The sequence below is a fragment of the Crotalus tigris genome, unplaced genomic scaffold (genome assembly GCF_016545835.1).
Source record: "Crotalus tigris isolate CLP2741 ecotype Arizona unplaced genomic scaffold, ASM1654583v1 scf7180000019364.2947544272:3078424, whole genome shotgun sequence".
In the NCBI taxonomy this organism is placed as follows: Eukaryota; Metazoa; Chordata; class Lepidosauria; order Squamata; family Viperidae; genus Crotalus; species Crotalus tigris.
In genome coordinates, this window is record NW_024097500.1 from 190,937 (window position 1) to 203,266 (window position 12,330).

Sequence of the window (12,330 nt, forward strand, 5' to 3'; positions counted from 1 at the left end):
GATTGCATAGCTGGCTGGGGAATTCTGGGAGTTGAAGTCCACAAGCCTTAGAGTCACCCAGGTTGGACACCTGTCTTAGAGGTTCAGTCCTCTCTGTATTTACAAAGATTTCTGAACAAAAAAGAAAGAAAACAAAGCAAGATCATCTTTAATCTCAGAGACCCTGATAAAAGCAGCCCTCAAAGCAAAATTCGGAAGACCCTCTTCCTCCCCCCCCCCGCCCCAAAGTAACCAGAGTCTTTGATCTCCCTGGGGAAAAAAATGAAGGCCTGGGAATTCCTGAACCAGCAACACAAGTCCCCACACTTGTTCAATTTTTTTTTCTTCCAACTGAAAAAAGTTCAGATTCGCATTGCCCCAATTAATGCATGCAATCTGTCACTAATTTACATCGTTTGCCCGATGCATTAGGATTGCAAACCTCCAGGCTTGTTTGCTGTTATGGAATTGATTCCAAAGGCCCAGCCAAGCAAAACAAGGCCAGGCCATTTGGGGGGGGTGAAGGATGGAGGGGGGGAGAAATGCAGTTAGGAAAGGAGACAGTTTGGAGTCCAAACAAGCAGAAGACCTTCCGGGAGCCCCCCTCCATTAATTTTCCTCCATGTAAAGATGATTTTGCCCCCCTCCCCCCCTTAAATTCAGATAGCCCTCCTCCCTCGCTTTCTGGCCCACTGTCTTCCCATGTTTTTAAGGGAAAAGATCTCAGAGGGGTCTTCCATCCCTATTCAACGGGGGGGGGGGGCTGCTGGAGCAGAAACAGGATCTTCCTCCAGGCACCACCTGACTGGCAGATCCTGACAGACAGATAAAGACATTTTGCTGGTTGTCTTTGTCCTCCTGGCTGAAGAACTGGGCTGTGCCAGCCACGATGCCAGCCGGGGCAGCCCTGACTCGCCCAACAGGCCGGGAACAGGCCGGGGGATGCGGGATCTGATGCCAGGAAGAGGGGGGTCTCCCCCTGAGATGGCTGTCCCCCAAAGGCCCCCAGATCCTGGGGACCCGGCAGAGGAGGGGCCGTTGCGGGCATCGCAGTCGCCTCCCTTTCCCAGGGAACAATGGCCGGGGAGACCCTCGCTCTGCGGGCGAGATCCGAGAATCAGCGCGAGACCCCCAAACACGCAGCGCCGGAACCATATTAATGCTGCATTAGCAATGATCGGTCTGTCCCAGAGCACGTGACATTCACTCCCCCACCCCAAAGAACCGCGGGGAGGGGGGAGCGGGCGGCTCCAGCGGAGGGCTTCGGGGGGTCTCCTTCCCTCCTGGGCGACCAAGGACCCCGAAGCCCGCCGCTCGGCCAGAGCCCGGCCGGGAGCTGTCCAGCCAGGCCACCGCTCGGAAGGACACGGCGTTGGGCCTCCTCCGCAGCGAGGGACGGGCGCTCTGCCTATGCTCAGAGGCACGCCCCACCCCTCGAACGCGCCTTGCACCGAAGCATCCACGGGGGGGGGTCAATTATTTCCGACCAACAGGGGCTCCCTGTGCGGGACAAGCACTCTGCACGTGCTCGGAAGCCCCTGGCCCTTCCCCCTCGCCTTCTAAGCCTCGTCTCCCCCAGCCGACCTACCAGCCGCCCCCCAAAGCCCCCGGACGCGCCCCTCCCCCAGAGCCGACCCCGGCCCGGCAGCCGCTTACCTGGATCCTCAGGCCGGCCCGACGCCGACGCCCGGCCGTCCCTCGAGCCAGTCCCGGCGGGGAACGGCCTCCGCCCGGCCCCCGCAGCCCGCCGGCCTCGGCGGCGCGGCCATCGGCGCCCGGGAGGGCGCGGAGCAGCGGATGGTCGGCGGGCAGCTGCGGCGGGCCGGGCTGCGAGGGGAGCCGCCGGGCAGCGGCTCGGGCGGAGGAACCAAGCGGCCCGCGGCAGCCCGAGGAGAGGCGGACCAGGGCGGGCGCGGACGGCGCCTCCCCCGCCCCGAGCGCCCCTCCCCGCCGCCGCCGGGCCCTGGAGGCGGGGCTGCCGGCGATCGCCGCCCTCCCCACGCGGGAAGCGGCCTGGCGGGCGCAGCCAACCGGAGCCTCGGACGCGCGGGGGCGGCGGCGGTCGGGCAAGGCGCGGCGGAGGGCGCTCCCCTGCGCCCCCTCCCGCTGCAAGGCCCGGCCCCGCCCCCGGCCACGCGTGGCCGCCCCCGCCCAGCCAGCGCCGCCGCGCCCCGCCCGCCCCCGCTGCTGCGACGGCGGCAAAGTTTGCCCGCGAAGTGCCGGACGCGCTCCCGGGGCCGGCAAGGCGGCGCCCGCCCCCCACTCCAGCCGCCCCGTCGCTCTGCTCCGCGCGCCCCCGACGCCCCGGTTGCGGGTGCGCGGGGCTCGCCTCGCCCAGACGGCCCCGGGGGAGGGGGCAGCCCCCGCGACCCCCGCCCGCCCTCCCTCCCTCCGCCGCCGCCGCTGCCCCCCAAGCAAGAGGAGGGGCCGTACGGGGGCAGAGCTGCCGAGGGACCCCCACCCAAGCCAGGAGGCCCGTCTCGGCTGCTGGCCGGCCATCCTGGAGGGGGCAGCGCGTCCGCCTCGAGACCCGTCCGCACCTTTCCCTGCAGCCCGTAGCCCGATCCGGCCGGCGCTTGGCCAGAGCTTCAGCCGGAACCAGCAGCGACGTTCTCTGAGCATGTGCAAAGCACGACATAGCGGAGCCTCCCGTTAGGTGCTGGTTCCCCGCAGGGGAAGGGGCGGCCTCCTCTCCCCCGCCCGGATTTCTGCGCTCCGGTTGGGGAGCCCCCGAGGGTCGCGCTTCGCCCGCTGGCTCGGAAAAACGGGCGTGCAATTTTCTGACTTCGGGAAAGGGGAAACGGGGAAAGGCCCGGAAGAGCTCTGTGTAACTTCGTCGGAACTTTCCATTCCGAGATAACAAAGGCAGCCTCCGGGAGCGATCCGGTCCGGCTGTTGAAGAGACGGATCAGGGCCGGCAAAGGAGCCCAATCCACCCCAAATGCGCCGGAGGTTCCCGGGACCGGCAGGAGAAGATTCGGAGGCTGCGGGCTGAGATCCGGGGAAGCAAAATTCGCTGCCTCCTTGATGCCAGGCAGATGTTTCAAGGCAAAGGCGATGCTAATTTTGGTTGGGTGGCAGGAATTAAAATGTGACTTATTTCCCCACGCCGCCTTGTTGTTTTGTGTTTTATAAGAACCGCCGTCACACACACACACACTTCCCCAGGAGCGATTGTGTCGCTTTGTAAATTAAGGCCCTTTGAGAGAAGGGGATGCTCGCATGCAAATGTGTGAATTGGAGATTAGACAAATAAATAGGGAAAAAATGCAGATTTAGCACTAGGATTACCCTGTATATATGACTCAGATTTAAGAGGGATGTTTTTACACCCTCACTCTCTTTTCTCACACATACACACACACACACACAACACCCAAGCAGTTTGTTTAGCTTTCGACAGCACCGAAATCCTTAGAAATCATATCCACGTCACCCTTGCGCAGCTACCCTCAAATCTATAATAATGTGTCCTAACCCACTTAGCCTTCGGAGCGCTGAGGGACAAGAGCCAAAGAATTAAAAATTGGCAGGTCACAAATCTGGCAGGCCTGGGATCCCCCCAAGTCATCTTTCTTCCTGCAGGCGGGATCCCAGGAGCTGCCCAGCCTCCCCTTCTGATATTAAAATGCCAACTTACCAGCAAGACTTCTCACCTGAGGAAGCGCTGGATAGTAACCCTATAAAACAAGAAAATTCACCATTTTCCCTTTGGGAGACACATGACGTGCGTGGACCGGCATGCAGAGCGCCCGTCTGAAGAGGTTTGAGAGCAAGGAGAATCGACAGGGCTGCAGAAGCTCTTATACAGATAGTCCCTGACTTACAACATATCATTTAGTGACCGTTCAAAGTGGCAACGCCACTGAAAAAAATGACTTATGCCTGTTTTTCACACTTACTTAGCAACGGTTGCGGCATCTCCATGGTCACGTGATCAAAATATGGATGCTTGGCAACCAGCTCCTACTTATGACGGTCGCCGTGTCCCGGGGGGGTCATGTGATCTCCTTTTGCAACCTTCTGACAAGCGAAGTCAAAATCAGATTCACTTAACTGTGGCAAGACAGGTGGGGCAAAACTGACTTAACAATTGTCTCGCTTAGCAACAGGAATGTTGGCTTAATTGTGCTCATAAATCGAGGACTAACTGTCAGGTACAGCACTTCCACAGTGTGGGATTTTACAGTTGTAGGGCTCAACCGGAACATCAGCGTGGTGCCAAGTCAAGGATGGTCCCCCTGAGCATGTACAAAGTGCCTTGGCTTTCCTTCCCCACTGCACGGGTTCTCCCTTGGGATTGGAGAACTGGGGGGGGGAGGGAGGAGGGGGCAAAAGAAACCCACTGTGGGAGCCACGGCCTCATTCTCTCCAGAAGACTTAAGGCTGGCCCTGTGCAATAACGGCCAGCCGTCTCCTAATCAGACACGCTTTGTGCAGGATTATCTGGGTCCCTCAGAACCGGTCAGCTTCCACTCGCCACCAACACACACACACACACACACACACACACACACACACACAGATGCACACACACACACACACACACTCGCCCTGCAAAACCCATTTCCCAGGCCAGCTTTCCAACCTCAGTGCCTGCATTGCCTAACTTATTAATCCCTTTTCTGCTTCCTGTCCCTGATGCAGCTGCTGATATTAAATTGGGAGGGGGAGGAGGGTCCCTTTAGAACTTAGCAATTACTTCCCTGGCCAGAAGGGGGGAGGAAGGGGAGGGGGCATGTGACAGCATTGCATCCCCCCCCTACCACCACCCACCGATTCAACCTGGCATTTCTCGGTTATTCTTTATTTGCAGAACTGGACCTGTCACGGCAAAGGCCTCTGCTCCAGGTTTGCTCCAAAGGGGCTCTTCAGACTGGGGGCACTCATGGGTGGGTGGGGGGAGATTGGAGGAGGAGGCAGGCACCAGATCCATTGGCCAGCAATGAGGAAACAACCCCCACCCCCCACTCCCACCCCTGGCTCAGGCCTTTGGCCTTTCGTAATCCACTTTGGGCAGGAACACGGCGGTGTGAGTTTCCTCCCTTCACCCCCCCCACTTGCCCCCCACACCTGGCCGCCTCGTGATGGAGGAGCCTTGAATTAAACAAAGTGCCCAGCCAAGCAGAGCAACTGACTTCTGAACGGAGCGATGATCACGGCGGGCTGATTCCTTCGGATCGGAGCACATTGGAGGCCAGCCAGAGCTGATGGCAGCTGCCCCCTTCACTTCCCTCCCTCTGGGTCCTTGGCGAACCAGCCCTGGGCATCTCCCGGGCCTGCTGCAGGGTGCTGGCTGTGCCAGGACACACCGACTTATTGATCAACGGGGGGGGGGGGGCTTATCTGTGCCATCACCTGGGACCTCCGGCTTGTAAAATGCAGCACGGCTGGTTCTCGGCTTATGACCAAAACTGAGAGCAGAATTTACATTGCTAAGCCAGGCAGGATCTTTTTTGCCATCGTTCTTAAGTGAATCCTGCAGCCATTAAGCGAATCCAGCTCCCCCATTGACTTTGCTGGTCGGAGGCCAACTGGGGAGGTCGCAAATGGGGATCAGGTGATCCCGGGACACTGCAACCATCTTCCTTGCCTGCCGGCTGCCCCAGGGCCCAAATTTTGACCGGAGTGAGGATCCTGCAATGGTCCTAAGCACAAGACCTGCTGCCCCGGAGTCATTTTCTCAGTGATGCAACCTTGAATGGCTGCTAAATGAACAGTTGTAAGTCGAGGACTGCCTCTATTAATGAAGGTTAGACCCCAAAGACCACCTCCGCCCTACTCATCACACAATTCTCTGGGCAGACCTGGGCATTTTATGGCCCTCCGGCCCAGAGGAGGAAAACTGGAAATTAGGACTCAAAGGTAAATCCAGCCATGCACGCAACACAAGCGCATAGCTTTTATTTCAAAGACAACGGCTATATATTGTTTTCAATTTACCTCTGTGTGTGTGTGTGTGGGCATGCGTGGGTGCTTGCCCACCTCCACAGCTGTGTTTGGTTCGGCCCTCCACAAGGTTCACAGTTTCCCAAGCGACCCCTTGGGAAAACCAACAGCAGCCAAATCACAGGGTCTCTTCTCCAGGAAGGTGGGGGAGGGGGTACCTTGGAGCCTGCCCCTGCTTCTCTGGCTGCATCTCCCCAAAGGGAGGGGGCAACTGTCTGACACCCTCCCCCCCAGAGATGCTTATTCCTGGACCCAGAACTGTGAGGGGAGGGAGGCCGAAAGCCAGACGGCGGTGCAGAGGGGACCCCCAGAAGGATGGGAGGCAAGGGGAGAGTCTGTGGGGCTGAGCCTGCTCCCCCCACCTGCCTTTTCTTCTGGGGAGGGGGGAACCAGGCCTGCAGCCCCAGCCAAGGTTTGCGGCAGGCAGGCGCCCTCAGTCTTGTGCTTCTGGCTGTGTAATTGGATTTTAATAGACTTGGGGGAAGCTGATGAAAACTAATAAGCACCCAAATTCCTTGGAAATACAGCCAAAGGCCACCATTTCGGACTGGCAGTGGCGGGGGAGGCAGGGAAGGGAGGGGACTGGCTTTGACTGGGGAAACCAGGGTCGGGGGCTCGCTTGTGGGGCACAGCCTCTGGCCATGGGTAGGTCTGGGGGGAAAGAAGGAGTGTGTGCCCACCCCCACCCCATGAGAAGCAGAGGCCAGGAGCAGCGCCTTGGATGCAACCCAACAGGTGCGGCTCCTGTTCCTTCTCTAATCCCTGCGGCCCACCCACCCAGCCTGGCTGCCTGGTGCGTCAGAGACGGCCCCCCCCCCTGCATTCCCATCAAGGGGAAGCTGCGGCCAGCTTAATCGACTCCCCCCCTTTTAGAGGAGACCACAGACTCATTTGTATTCATTCATTCCATTTCCATGTTTTAAAAACAGCGCTTAAAGCAAAAGTGTCAAGGAAAGGCAGCTAAATCAATGAAGGTGAAACCGACTCAGGAAAGGAAAATAAAAGGAAAAACAGCCATGGACCCAGGGAGGGTCTCTCCCCCCCCCTCTCCGCTGCTCCCCTCCTTTGAGCCCTGCAAAATGGCAGCTGCTCATCAGGGGTCATGAGAATTGATCTTAAAAGAGGAGACAAGCATCTCCCCCATTTGGGGGGGGGGCAGTCCTCTAGATGCAACACTGGCCAGATGCCGCTAAAGGAGGCAAACAGAAGGAAGCCCAGCGGGATTGGTGGAAAGAGGCCCTGGCAATTCCTGGGCATTTGGGAAGCCAGGTTCACACGACAGGCTAATGCTCCCTCGAGATTCTTTGTCTTCTTGTCGTGTGAAGCCAGCCTGACGAAGTCGATAAACCGCAGTTAGGCAAATCGTAATTTCTTTGAAGACAGCCCGTAATGGTGCGGAACGAGAAACCGGAGCTTCGCTCAGCCCCGCGTGGGAGTTTCTCTTGTTCTGCTGTTTTAGCTCCTGGGGCTCCAACGACCCACCTGGGTGAGATTTCAGACAACCAGCTGAGCTTGCTGATGAAGGCTGAGGAAGGCCACTGTTCCCACCGCCCCTGCCCCATTTCTCCCCATCACTGCCTACACGTGTTCTGTCTCTTTACATTCCAGCCGATCCCGTCAGGCCAAACCCCACTAATTCTTTATTTTTTTAAATGTTTGGCAGGCACATTTGCATATAAATTGAATTCTGCACCTCCCAGGAACTCCCCCTCTTGGCAGCCGTGGACAGAAACTCCCCCCCCCCCCGCTTGTCAAATCAGAGAAAACAGGCAGCAGCCTTGTTAACAGCGGCAACCCCCAAGTGGGGGGTGTTGGGGGCTGGCAGGCAGGTGAGAGCCACACGCCCAAGGGAAGCCCAGCCTGCCAGCACTGGGGGCTCCTCGGCAGACCCAGAAGGGAAGTCGGGGGTCCTCCAGCTGCCCCTTCCTGGCACCGGCAGAGCGACAGACCCCCACCTGCCAAAAGGTGTGGAAGGGTCTCCCACCAGGTTTAAATTCTCCAGGGAGTGTGAACTGTGTGAGCTCAACCCACCTGCCAAAATGATCCAGTTCCAAAGTTATGACAGACAGCACCCCCCAGTCATGTGACTGCATTTATGGCCGTTTGCAATGTCCCATGGTCACGTGACCACAACTTACAAAATTTTTGCCCCAAACTAGCATTTACTTCCAATTTTCAGCAAACTGCAGATTTGCTTAACGACTGTGAATTCATTTTACAACAGCAGTGATTTGTTTAATGGCCACCACAAAAAGAGGTCGTAAAATCAGATTGGTCCACTTTACGACCATCATGACTTACAAGCCTAATGGCTGGCTCCATCACAGTCCCAAGTCAAGGCCCCCTGTACTTCCAATGAGGCCACTGGGACGCCCCTCCGGACTCAGCCTGGGGGGATCCTGGATGCCACCAGTCCCATGATGGAAACGCAGCCCCCGCCTTGTGAAGGGCATCCTCACTGAGGATGTGGGGGGACACAGTGAGAGGGGGGGATTTCTCTGGGAAGGCCTGGGGGATGGCTTGGGGGAAGAACAGTACCCCTGTCTCTGCGGTCCTCCCCAAAGCTGCCCCCTTCAACATTTGGGGGTTTTGCTTTGCGCAGGTGGAGAGAAATGCCTTTGAGACAATCATAAAACATTTGCAGCTAATCCCTGGACAATCTGGATTTCCGGTGGGTGTCTTGTGGTCTCACCAGGCAGCCTTTATTTATTTATTATGTTTGCATCCTGTTGCAATCAGAATCTCAGCACTTAACACAATGGGGGGAGGGGGGAGAACAGCTTAAATATCCACAGTAGAACTAAAATCCACATAAAATGAAAACATCATCATAAAACAACAATTTGAAGAAAAAACTGCTAAAAAAACCCTTAAAGCTCTGATCTGATCCCAACGCCCTCCGGAAGACGCCTCCTGCGTGCCATCACAGGGAGGGGCCAGCCGGATTTCCAATGAAATGGCTCTGCTGCGGAGAAGCGGCACCTTTTGGTACTCTTTCCTTTCACCCGCGCAAGCAGCAGGGCAGCTGGAGCAGTTTTGATGACCTCACCGGATGCCGAGCTGGGTGACAGGGGAATCCCTTGGCCCACGCTGGAGGGAAGGCTGCCAAGGACGGGCTTTGCCAAGCTGCCACCGTGTTGCAACTGAAACAGCCGCAGGGAGAGGCTGCTCGCCACAGGCCTCTGGCCCTCCTTGAATTGCCCCGTGCAACGACTCTTTTAGGAACTGGCTGGGCAGGGGGTTGGTCTAGAAGACCTCCAGGGTCCCTTCCAACCCCATGATTCTATGCTCTAACCCAATTCAGGGGCCCTTTAAAACAACTGCCCCAGAAATCAGGTTCCTAGTCCTTATGACATGTTGGCAAGCAGTAAATTCTCTCTCCGCAAGGCCTGGCCCTGCATGAATAGTCAAGGAGCCAGCAATGGTCGGGGGGGGGGTCCTTGGGTGACCCCACAAGCCTCTCAAAAACCTGCCTGGACTTGCCAACCCAGCGCAGAACAGGTGAGCCATCCTGGAGGCGGCGGAGCGCTTGGCACGCTCCATTGGGCACTCCTCCGATGCCAAGTTTAGTTCTTTTACGGCACAGACCCAACCCAGGGGAGAGAGGGGGGGCACGCTTGCACACATGTGCGCATCCCTGGATGCAGGAAGGGCCCAGAGCAGACTGTGGCCCATCCCTGCCTTTCTGCCTTCTCTCCCCTTCCCTCGCTGGCTCTGTTTGCCAGGTCCTCCTGTTGTGGCTGGCATAAATCAGAGACTTGAAGGGGAAAAGTCTGCAGCTCCCATCAGGAAATTCAAAGAGCCTTAAAAGCTTTGCATTTGGCAGAGGCAGCTGGGAGAGGCTGGAAGAGCACTGGGAAGGGGGAGGGTCTCGTCGCAACTGCCACCCTCCAGAGCCCCGTCGCAGCCTTGGTGACATGGCACCATGTCCCACGGGGGCCTGGCAGCCCTTTTCTTGGCCCCTTCTGGATGCCAACACAGGAGAGAGATTCTCAGCATCGGTGGCAGGAGACCCGAAGGCTTCGTGGCACAGAGAACTGCCTTCGCAACCTGGCAGCAACAGGAGAGGCTAGGCTGCCAGCTTATCTGCACAACGATCCTGTGAGGCAGTCCAATCTGAAAGGGGGACCGCTCTAAGGCCACCCAGCAATTTTCAGGGTGGCACAAGGATTTGAACCCAGCTCTTCCCATTACTTGAACGGGGAGACAGCAGGGGCTGCCGGGGGCCTTAAGCGCACCTCTCAAGCGCAGGAAGAGGCCGAGAGCCCCACCTGCTGCACCGCCAGGACTTTATTTATTTATTTATTTGCCGCCCATTCCATCGTGGGGCTACTCTGGGCACCTGGCAGCAGTAATACGGAAAGGAAATGATTTGCAAATGTAAAAATAAGAACAGAAAAGGAACGAAAATGAAAATAAACCGTGGCAGCACAATAATACGAGGAGGGAATGGATTATCCGCCCTGAGACCGCAGACTGACGAGGGCTGTTTCGGGGTGGGGAAAGGGGTTTCCTGCCCTGAGTCACAGCAGGCCCAGAAGAGAGAGAGAGACCCTGGCCAGATCCGCTCTCGGCCCCCCCCCCCCGCAAGAGCCAGCGAGGCTTCCCTTTTCAGGAGTGGCCCCTTTCAGGCCTCTGGACTTCAAGGGGTTAATTGTGGACACTTAACCGGTGGAGCAGCTTCGCCTTCAGCTCGCCTTGTGTCCGGCCTGGGCAGGGACTCGGGCTATTAAGAGGGCAAAAGGCAGGGAGGACGAAAGCCGGAGGGCCTCTGTCCAGCAGAAAGTGACCTTTCTGGGCACATCCAGAGAGGGTTTGTTTACATGACCGGTCAGCTGCTGGATGAGTCATGGCCAGACGGTGCCCAGAGGACCCTGGTCCCTCTCCAGACCAAGGGGCTGGCATCAAAGGGGGCACGGAGCAGCCAGGAGGGGGGGGGGTGAAAGGAGGACACTCCAGGCAAACTGAAAACCAGGAAGAAAATATTCCAGAAACACCAGGGGGGGGGGGGAATGGCACGTTGATTCCCAAAGGAGAAAAAAGCTGCACTGGCAGTCCTCCTCTGACAACGGATTATTTAAGGAGGGTGGGAAGTTTATTTCTTTTATTTATTTATCTATGAGACTTATATACCGCTTTAAGTGCAAGCACTCTCTAAGCGGTGTACACCAGTAAGCAATGTATATATATTTACATTGCCCCCAACAATCTGGGTCCTCATTTTACCTACCCCGGAAGGATGGAAGGCTGAGTCAACCTTGAGCTGGTGAGATTTGAACCGCTGACCTGCTGAACACAGTCAGCTAAAGTGGCCTGCAGTACTGCACCCTAACTGCTGCGCCACCTCAGCTCAAGTTACAGCAGTGCTGAAAAAAGTGACTTATGACCGTTTTCCACACTTACGACCATTATAGCCTCCCTGTGGCCACATGATCCCCATTCAGAGGCTCGGCAAGTGATTCACATTTATGACGGTCAGAGCATCCCGGGGTCGCATGATCCTCTTTTGTGATCCTCCAACAAGCAAAGTCAAGGGGGAAGAAGCCGGACTCACTTCACAACTGTATGACTAACTTAACATCTGCAGTGATTCACTTAACAACCATGGCAAGCAAGGTCGTAAAATGGGGCAAAACTCAGCCACAGAAATTTTGGATTCTATTGCGGTCCTTAGTCGAGGACCACCTATACGTCGCAACTGCTCATTTCCCAAAGGGAATCAAATGTCCAGCCATGTCCAGATGTGGCTGAACTGAAAACCGCTGGCCAGAGGCCGGGAGAGGCAATTCTGCTGAGTAGAAATAAAGCTGGATTTTTTCTCTCTGCTTTTTCTCCTTCAGCTGAGATCAGGTCAGCCTGCTCTCTGTGTCTCCGCTTTCCCTGCAAACAGCTCCAGGATCGATACTGCTTAGGGAGGGACGGCACTAGCAGATCAACCGCTGGGCTTAATCCTGGGGGGGAGGGGGGGCTGAGTGAATCCGTGGTGGGCATCCCTAAGAGGTTTGCCCTGGAAGGGAGAGGCGGAGGCAGCCGGGCTGGGAACGCCAGGCAACCAATCTCAAAATGGTTGTCGAAAGGCACCTGGAAGGGGGGGGGGCACTGGCCACAGGGGTGTCTAAATCGGCCGGGGGGGGGCACTGATCCAACAACTGGCCCCCTGCCCACAGTTTTGCCCCACTTTACGACCTCTCTTGCCACAATTGTTAAGTGAATCATGGCAGCCGTTAAGTTGTTATGTGAACCTGGTTTCCCCACTGACTTTGCTTGTCAGAAGCTCATAGAAACTGATCACATGACCCCGGGATCCTGCAGCGGTCATAAAAAACTCACCTAACAAAATGTTTCACTTAGCAACAGAATTTTTGGGCTCAGCTGAGGGCGTAAGTTGAGGATTACCTAAAA

General features: G+C 56.9%; 1 protein-coding gene across 7 annotated transcripts in view; it reads right to left on the minus strand.

Annotated features, from left to right (window-relative positions):
* The window catches only part of LOC120316471 (leucine-rich repeat and fibronectin type III domain-containing protein 1-like protein), a 29,380-nt gene that overhangs the window by 12,858 nt on the left and 4,192 nt on the right, over positions 1-12,330 (minus strand). For 2 of the 7 annotated variants that reach the window (XM_039362123.1, XM_039362119.1), the window contains exon 1: positions 1,636-1,938. The exons of 2 other annotated variants lie outside the window; for them this stretch is intronic. The gene's annotated coding sequence lies outside the window, so the exon portion shown is untranslated. Of the gene's footprint in view, positions 1-1,635; positions 1,946-2,519; positions 3,103-12,330 lie in introns of those variants that run through there. 3 more of the 7 variants (XM_039362122.1, XM_039362124.1, XM_039362125.1) reach the window with 3 other exon arrangements.